This window comes from Montipora capricornis, chromosome 8, assembly GCF_036669925.1.
Source record: "Montipora capricornis isolate CH-2021 chromosome 8, ASM3666992v2, whole genome shotgun sequence".
Lineage (NCBI taxonomy): Eukaryota > Metazoa > Cnidaria > Anthozoa > Scleractinia > Acroporidae > Montipora > Montipora capricornis.
The window spans coordinates 52,397,828-52,408,347 of NC_090890.1; positions in this window are offsets into that span (position 1 = coordinate 52,397,828).

Genomic DNA, 10,520 nt, shown 5'->3' on the forward strand with positions numbered 1-10,520 from the left:
AACAGTGCCGGCATGGTCACACATTTCGTTGTAGGGCGAGTCAGTGACTTAAAAACAATGTTATGTTGGCTATAGGTAAGCTATGTCATGCTATTATGGTATCTGAACATAATAAGAGATGTCGCTTAAATCGGATTAATTTTCTACTCAGGAGTCATGGTATTGCATTTCGACCACTCACTAACTTTCTTTATTGCAACTTTAAAATTCCGGTTTCCTTAACTTGCAAAAACATGAACAAAAATTTACCACGAAAGTTCTGACAAACTGATCATTTCGTATGAAAATATAAAATTAACAACTGCTTCGACCATTAGCTTTGCAATTTTGGCGAGTAAACAGAAAAAAAATGCCGCGCCGCTTTTGTATTCTAAGATTTTAAAATCACTTAAAATGTTGATTGAAATGCTTAAAGGATTGCTAATTGCAAGTAGATCTTAGCTAGCTTAGTTGTCGTGTAAAGAACTTGTGCTCTAAGCTGGAAAGCTGGAATAAGCACGCAAAACGTTGACATGTGCATGTAAAACTGAGAGATACCTTTACGAAAAAAGAAAAAAAGAGCTGACATCGATGGTTACCACTGTCAAAAGGATAAATATTTACCCAACATCGTTAAACTCGTTTATTCTTAACATTTTCATACCTCAGTGAATCTGTATTTCCACATGGAATTTGACTCAAGATCTTCGGGGTGCTGGTAATGATCTGAATCACTTAGCTCACAGATAGTTTTGTCCTCCATTGTTGGGTCAATGTTGATGGAAACACATTTGCGATCCATAACGCATTCTTGCTCACAGGGTGTAGCGTATTTGTCGATGGTGAAATTCCTAAAAACGTGACCTTTTAAGCGGTGACCTTCCCGTGGTGGAAAAAACTTCACAGAGCGTTTGCAGTCACTGTGAGTAAGATCTACAAACCAATGGTAAAAGTGGCATAATTGGAAGATGAATTTTAAAACAAGTCTTTGGGCCAAAACTTATTTTCTGCGCAGTTTTTTTTTTTATTATTCTGGCCGCAGGCACGGCGGCCAGAGTCGAGTTTTCGGCCAGTTTTTTCACGTTTACACCTCAAATCGGCAAAGCCTGCTGACCACAAGAATCGCGGGCTCTAAGAAGTTGACGTTCATTTTTTCCGATATGGGAAGAGCGGTAAAATGGACAGAGAGAAAAGTGCACCGAATGAATGCACGCGAAAAAATATCGAACGGTACAGAAAGGAATCGGTCAGTGAGCCGAAAATATTGCCAAGTTGCATCCAAAGTGGATTCCAAAATGTTCCAAAGTATGGCACTAGTGATCATGAGTTGAGATCAAGTTTATCTGTGAACACTAAATGCGAATGTGATGAAAGAGTTTTGAAAGTGGAAAATGTCAGAAGTATCGCGGAAACGGAAACCTCTAACCATGCAAAAGTGTGTACTATTGCAACTAAGAATAACGTTGATCGACGAAACAACGAACATTTTGATCTGAGAGGTAAAGAGAACCTTGAAGACGCCATATTGTAAATACAACAGCGCGAGTCCCATGTGAAAGCAAAACAAGTATGTACCGGGATCCGTATTATGATAATGTTTCTGTTTCTTGTAATTATTTGTTTTGAAATGTGAATTAGAGGAACGTTAACGATCGTACTTTTCAGTAGTGTCATTATAATAACAACTATCGCATGGATCATCGGCAAGCTGTATGTAAGTTTATGTACACTCATACGATATTCAGAAACGGTTTCTAATTCATTTGAAGACTATATTATGCTGCCTTAAGTGAAACAGTTACATTCAAGTGTACGAAATTATTCAACGGCTCCAATAAAGTTAACGAAGAAAGTTGGAATCAGGTCTCGTTATGAGATGTTTGTTTACACCAGCAATAAGAATTTATTCGAACGCCACAGGTCCAGACGGGAACGTGAACCAAGTAGAATACAGTACCAGTGAAAAAGCTAAAGCGACTGTCGAAGAAGAATCGAAAGCTGTAAGCGTTTGTTTTTTATAAAATTCGGAAAAATACACCAATGTCATCTAAAATTCATCGCTATGTTAAATTTAAATCGAAATGGCATCGAAAAAGATTTACAGAGATGCAGAAAGTTAAAAAATATTATTCTTTGTTTACATGTGTTTTACACTCGTCACTTTTCACGAGTCATAACCACAGAATTAATAGGCTGATTTAGCAACAGAACGGAAACGTCAGTCGCGACGTCGCGCGCAGCAAAACTACCGATGGGAATTTAGAATAGAAAAGAAAAGAGTGGAAGTCTATTCTATTCTGAATTCTCATTGGTGTTTTTTCTGCGCGCGCCGTCGCCACTGACGTTCCCGTTCTGTTGCTAAATCAGCCTATTAATTGTTGTAAGTTCAAACTAAGTTCCGGTATAAAGAAGAACCCTGGTACCATTGTGGACCCCAGTAAAACTATAATCTTGAGCACCTTACAGCCAAGGCAACTTTAGAGCATTTCGTCAAAATGCTGGACAACAGTGTTTTTGCGATGAGTTTGAGTTCTTTCATATACCACAACAATGGGCGGATTTATTGTCCTAATGATTTGATACAAATAATGGATGTTGGTAATCAGTTATATTCAAGGTTGGCGCATTCAGATGCTGTTTTTGCTGTTGGCAGAGTTACCATCAATGTTAAGAGTGTTTGATACTGCCTACCAAGTTTCTTACAGTGAGAGCTACACTGGAAATGTTCATGGTAATAGTGCAATCGAGGGATACCATTACCGTATGTCTTTTCATGGAGCTTTCGAATCGCTTATGGCTCAAAGCTATACCTCATTTATTTTAGGAGTAAGATGCATTGTTGTTGGAATCTATTGTTGTAATAATGGTGCTTTTAAAATATTTGATTCTCATGGTAGAGATTTGTATGGAAACAGTCACCCTGAAGGGACATGCGTTCTTTTAGAAGTACCATCTGTAAGTAGTTTAGTCCAGTATATTCAAAGTTTGTATCAGATCAGTGATATATTTGAGGTAAAAGGAATAAAAATTGCTAAAGTTAATCTTAATATTGCTGAAAACAACAGCTTTTGTCCTCGTAAGCAGTGTTGTCCACTGGCACTATATTTATTGTGTTACTCTGTCATCAAGCCCTGCAGTTACTGGGATTCTAATACATTAGCTGCTATTGTGAACATTGGGACTAAATTCTACCATGGCTGGTGTATAAACAGTCATCTTACAATCAATGATTTACCTAAATATGTCACCATTTGAGGAGTACAGGAGTGATGACCTGTGATTCAACCTTTGCCCCATATACATTTCCAGGATAAATGTATTAGTAAATTTTCGACCTATAATATACATTTGCTCACGAAAATGACTTCCTGTTTCTTCAGTGACGTCAGCATTCCAACGTTTACAAACATTTGTGAGGCTGACAAGATAAAATTTGAATACATATTTATTATGAACTATTACCTTCAAGGCATTTACATTTACATTTACATGTACGATTCAGGGATTCGCTGATGTAAAGTTTGAAGTTCCTACTTATTAAAAACCAACCTTTTACAAAAAAAAAAAAAAACCAGCAAAGATGATTCAACTTCATCCTAGCATTTCTTAAATAAAACATAGGAATCGGCCAGAGGATAGGCCGAATATGGCCTCTTGTTTGTTTTTCTTTCCTTGAACGCTGAATCCATCTGGGTTACAGAACAAAACCCTTATTCCCTTCTTTTAAGTTGTCATTTTGATCGTTTGCGGGCATTTACGTCTACATTTTATTCAATATTTTCAATTAAACTTAGACATTGCTATTATTAATAAACAAAGGCATGGAAAGTTGTCCACTCTGTCTACACAATAATTTTGTTTAATAATTAAACTTAAATTTATGATATCCGCGAGGGTTACACTCTGGCACAGTGTAACTCAATACAACGTCGCAGGTTTCATTGGAAGATGCATCATCACAACATTAAAGAAAAAAATTCGTTTCTACATTTCAGTTTTTTCTTTTTGTAGTTTTTCTTTAATTCCAACAGATTGGTTTAATTCTGTCGTCTCCCAACACAGTTTGGGTTTTACATCGATCCTTATTCACTGGGAATACCTTTAACAATTTTCGAAGCTGTTTAGCAATATTTTAGCACATCATTTTCAAAGCTTGCCTTCAATCAAATAACGTGCTGAGACAAAATTTTCCAAACTTTGCTCGCCAAGGCGACAAGGAAATGACGTTAACCTACATTCTATTAAACTTGTGCAGTGAAATTCTTATCAATGCGCTGGAACTAGTTTTTTGTGTTTGTTCTTGTGCAAAAGACGAAACGTATGGTTTTCGATCGCGTTAAAGGGAAAAAGCAACCTTTTCGACCGCTCTTGATTGAAATGTGGCAATGGTCACCACACTTTATAATGGTGGAGATGTTGATATCATAATTTAACTCGACTTAAACCAGATTATTACTTTGCATGACACAACATTCTCAGCCCGTCACTAGTTCACGAGGGTGTGTTCGATTTCTTGTCTGAATATTATACAGGCTTTTGGAATCGATAGCCCTAATACTTTGTAGTTTTCTTTTCACAATCGCAAACCTCTTTTTTATATTAATCTTAAGCAAGACTTTTGTTTTTTGGTAATATTTAAATCCCAAAAAAATTTAATGGTCCGTCCATTTCTTTCATTGAAATGATGTCGGAGTCGTATCGCTTTTGGAACGAAACGGCAAGGAACCCTTACCTACTTAGAATATATCCTTCAATGAAATTTGCTCCTCCGTCGAAAAGGAGATAAATTATAGCGTTTAATTCCAAAGGCAGGGAAGATTTGGCTACTTGTTTCATGCACTTTGTCTTTTTTTGTGAATTGGGTAGAGCGTTAGTGCCGTACCAAAAGCATTTTTAAGTTAATTTTCTGCTATTAAGATATCTTAAATAGTTTGGATCTGTTTCAGGCGACCGACCAGATGCATCGTATACTTTAGACTGAACTTTTGTCACAGTTTAAAATGGCAGTGGGGCTTGATGTTAGCTCACACCTGACGTAAAGAAATTCTTAGGTTCAGTTTTATAATCGTTCTTTAGACTTACTGATAACTTATGGTTTCTGATAGACGAGGTAAAATTCTTTGATGTTGCACTTGAGACAAAGAACCTGTATGTTATTTGTAAGTTGTGAACTGTGAGACGAAGAAAACTTGAACTGATTCTGGATCGACATAGCCAATGAAAAAAATAAAAAAAAACGACCACGAATCAGTGTAATTTTGCATATTTATCAGCCAAAGAAAGTCCTAACACCTTTTCTTTATTATCTAACATTAAGTTAGAGACAAAGCTAAATTTATCTAACCTCGAACACCGTACGTTTTGTTTTCAACACGAGCCAACCAAAGCCAAAAGAGAATTGCCAAGCCGTGAAAGGAAAAGTAACTACAGCCCCTCATGCTTGAAGCAGGACGAGGAGTGATACGATTTCTTTCTCGTCTCGTATGAACAGTGCCTAAAGGCGCTTTGGTTTTCAAATTAAAGACCTTAATTGCAGTAATCAATTTTTTATTAGCCACAGACGATTTCTGCATGTAGTGTTAAATTGAGTTGTTAGTCAAGATATTAAACTAAAACTAGAAATTTCAAGAGCAGTGAAATGAATGTGACAATAAGTATTCAGTGGAAAATTCGATTTCTCAGCAAAAAGAAATTTGGGAACAAGGAAAACAGGAAACAGTTTCGTGAAAGACGGGAACATTGAGTGATGTGGGCAGAAAGATTGCGAAACTGTTCCATGACGTCAGCTAGAGACATTAATTGCTTATGGTGGCAGGTAGTATGTCAGATACATCATAAAGCTGATTCAATTTACTCGTAACTCTAACCTAACAAACGCAACTTTAATCACACACGCTCGTAAGTAAAGCCATTTAATGGATTTACTTGATACATAGCTTAACTGACATTTAAAACGAATGTCAGTTTCAGCTATGTATCATGTTTTCCAACCGGAAGGTCTTTATTTGGACCTTCTTTGAACCTGCATGTAAGGCATGATTTTGAAGCACTTAGGAACAGTGCGTTTCATTTTCTATCAGATAAGCGTTTACCTGTTTTCTACAGGGAACTTTTACAATACTTCCAGGAGCTAAAAAGCAAAACAAACATCTTCCCTTATGGTGAATGTGTACTTTAGAATAATAAAGCAATAACTATCGATAACATTCTTTATTTTGGAAATCGTGGTTTGCGCGTGGAATTTATTTTATTCAAGATATTTTGAACCCCCATGGAAACTTCTTGACAGTCGACGAATTCCAAAGTAAATTCAGAATCAACATAATTCAAAGGTATTTTTGCCCCGGTTTATGATTATACGGGAAACGTAAACCTTAACAAGTGTTATTCAAATCCAAAAAGAAAATAGGGGGTAACCACACATTTTTCAAAGATATCTGATGAATAATATTTGTAACATGCTTAAAATCTGTGGCGTTCTTTCACAAATTGAAGCTTGGATACCAGAAATACTTACTAAGATCTACTTTCTCCGGATAGTTTTAAACGGCGCAAAAAATACCACTGTATTAGTAAGCATCACCCGATAGGAAACCCGAGTATCTCGAGATGAGCAGAACGTATGCGCAATAACAATAGTAGGCGCCGCCCTTAAGGCAGTTTTCGTTTAAACTGCTACATAGAATAATCGTATGTAACAAAGAACTTCGGATTCGTTAGCGACGCATGCTGTACACTTTGTCCTTCCGCTGACGAATTTTAGACGCTTCTTTCCACCGGGGTTGACTTTCGAGTGATCGTTGGTAATATGGCAGTGCGAAAGCCTGGACCGAAGTGAAACGCGAGGGGGGAGGGACTGAGGAGAAGAAGCGAGAAACCGCCTGCAATCAGAGCCGACAATCTGATTTCAAAATAATTGGAAACTTTCTTGCGGTAGCCTGGTTAAATAAGCGCAGAAAGACGTAAAACCACTACTGAATGGATACTTTGTATGAATATGATATTTTGGCGGTCCTTCCCGAGTGATTTGGCAACAGCTTCTTATTTCAGCTTTTTCTTACCGGCGAAATGTGTTCGGTCTTAGTAATCACACCTTGATTTGAGAAGTATCATCGGTGACCAGATTTAATTTAAAAAGCTAAAGGATGAGGGCTCACGGCAACCTCTCGTTGGCTGCTGCCAGATGTATTCATTGGGAAGCTCCAGCTACAATCGTGGTCAAAAGTGGTTGGGAAGGTTGCGGGCATCAGCTCACTTCACACCTAATTCGGTTTTTTTTCTAACTATTGGCGGAAAGTATTTGGGAAATACCATGCTCATGAGGCCCCCCTCTCCCATATTCAATGTTGGAGTTCTTCAGGTAAAAGTTACCATTTTTTCCCCTGGAAAATCCAACATTGAAAAGGGGGAGGAGGGTATCTGTAAAATGAAGTTACCTTCCCAACACTTTTGTCCATGATTGTAGTTTTCGTATCGGCAGAAGATGCGCTGCATGTGCAAGGCATTTCTCAACATCCAGAAATGACATTCTAATAACTTCCATAAAACAATGTTGGCTATAATTGTCGACGAATCGCACACAGTAGACATGGACAGGGAAACGTTAAAGGCAAGTTGAAATCTCAGTTCGATCTTGTAAATTTTTTTCCCAAGCGAATGCATTGTATTACTGCCAATGTTTGCACAAGGAATGCTATGATTGGTTGGGAGTTGAGGAAGAGGGAGGAATAGAGGTGTGGTGTTTTTTATAGTGCTGGTATCCCAATTAAGCTCAAATAACGACATCAATAACTGTTCCGGAAAAGTTAACGTTTTATTCGTTTCCCAACCAAACTTGCTTACGAAACAGTAATAATAATAACAATAATAATAATAATAATAATAATAATAATAATAATAATTAATACTAGTATTGTGAATAAATAATAAATTTTGAAGTCGTTTAACTGTTACTGGTGTCCATACTGCAAAACTAGCTCTGATTTTTAGAAATCGCCGATTCGATCGAGTTACGTTTCCATTAATATTTGAAAATGATAAACGCGATCAACCGATCGGATCTCTAAATACTAGAAAGCTTGAGTTAAACTAATTGAGTTTATAAGTCATTGAAGCGCAAAAGCAAATGAACTCTTGAAAAAAAAAATTAGAATACTTTGGCCAGTCAAATGCATATATGCATAATTTTGTAAAGGTAAATATCTTAACCTGTCTGTTGGTCCTGGGACAGATAACTGGCAGTGTATCTTATTGGACGATTTAGTGTGTAGTATCGTGGGATATTTTTACGAGTCTCGCTGTAGGTTGGAGAGCCCGTAGGGTGAGTCAAAATCCGTGAGATGCGTAAAAATATCCCACGACACTACACACTAAATCTTCCAATAACCTATTTATTATCCAACCTTTTCGCACTATAGTTTTTAGCAAGTGAATTGTAAACAACTCAGAACGTGGGACAAATTTGTACATGATAAGTGCGGGGAAAACGTCAGCACCTCAGCTAGTCAAACCGGTTTTCTACTGTACAAATAACTAACTGTACAAATATGTCGTGGAATATTTTTACTCGTTTCGTGTGTTTTCTATACGATAATTAAAACAGTTGGATAGACTCGGTAATTACTGTAAGATTAAAACACATTGCCAACATTTTCATTAAACCATAACACGCTAAATTCTGGTGACCTGGTTACACAAAAAATATAGAATAGCGCTCACAATCTTTCCGTCTCGTTCTAAGTGGTTGTTTCGTAGAATACTTCGACATCAGTGGGAGTGAAATAGTGGCTTCCTCTTCCTGCATAAAATCTACAGGAAGAACCAGATGAAGAATACCCTGGGGGAAGGACGTAAGACACGCCACAAGATGTGCTTGAACTTTGGTTGCTGGCAGCTTTGTTTGATATGCGGATGTCGCTCAAGCCAAAGCTTGGTCAGTAAATGGAACATCTGTATATAGCGGTCGTCTGCAATGCATATTTGACATGCAGCTTAACAGGAGTGTAGCCATTGATGTTGTACAGTGAGTAGATAAACGATTTTCTGGATGAAGCAAAACCACAAGAATCTATAAAAGACAAATACAATATAATGATAGGTATTCAAATATAATATATAGATTTAGCCAAGCCAAAAAGCGGAGCTCCCAGGTTGTTTTGTAGAGTTAGTGAAAATAAAAAGTTTTCGAATTGTCCTTCTTTATTATTATTATTATTATTATTATTATTATTATTATTATCATTATCATTATCATTATCATTATCATTATCATTATCATTATCGTTATCATTATATGGCAGTAGATACGCATGAATGTCTAAGGTAACTACAGTGATTGGGCTTGAGATCACGTGACCAATCACTGGAAATCTCTTTTAAAAAAAACCCAAGTAACTCTTAAAAAGCTACTTAAATCTTAATTGAATCTATCTAGATTAAAATAATCGAAAATTATAAATTCTAAAATCCTAAAATGTAGCTTATAAAAGCTAAATAATCCTTTTTTTTTCCTTAAAATATTAATTCTAATTTCTACCCCTGATGAGTAATGTCTAAAGTCTAGCATTAGTTTTGTTTTTAATTTTTGATAGATTCTATATAAAATGTCAAAAGTGTCCCTATATGACTAAGTACAATAAAATGAAACTATATAACTATAAACAAAATTGGATTATTATAATGTTCAGACTTTCGAGAGTTTCTTCTATAATTTTACTGTTCATGTTATGATCTTAAAACCCTTGCAATATTCAACGTACTTGACACTACCGACTTCTGCATGTTTCGTAGCACATCTTTTGACTTTTTTTTTCCCAGCAACTTCCGTAATCCTTCTTCCATAGTCCTTGACCAACCCCTAAGCACGTCCATGATAATATTGTACTGGTGGACTGTATATCCAGGGTATGGTTCTTGTAACTCCCATCGTAATGGGCCATACTTTACTAACTTCTCTTCATATTTCTTTTCTCTATTCTCGATCCACGGACAACTCATCTCCAAGACTATTACTTCCTTATTTTTATGGTTCACTATCTTTGCATCGATTCTGTTAGCTTGCAATTCATGGTTCTCCCCATACGTTGGTATGTCCCACAATGCTTGGATATCCTCCGAGACGTATTCTGGTTTAGGCATGATTGGCGAATACCATGCAGGAAGACTTTCGACCAGTTGTAACTCTCGTATCAGCTCAAAATATAACACTTTCAGCGCATTGTTGTGTCCTGCCAAATACTTGTTTTGGGAAACGGCTGAGCCATCCCGATAGCACGTGAGCTACGCTTTCTGGTGCCTTAATTACACATACGACAGGACACATTACTTGACTGTGATATCTTATTCTTCTTAACTTGGTATAACTTCGTTGGTAGGAGCTGTTCGTATAACTCATATAGATTACTTCATGGTAGGTGAGTGAGTACGATTTTTATTCACGAGTTGTGAAGGATCGCGTAAACGAACGAGTGAGCGAAGCTGAACGAGTGAGTTTAACGATCCTCCACAACGAGTGAGTAATAAAAATCGTACAAACAAGCCAA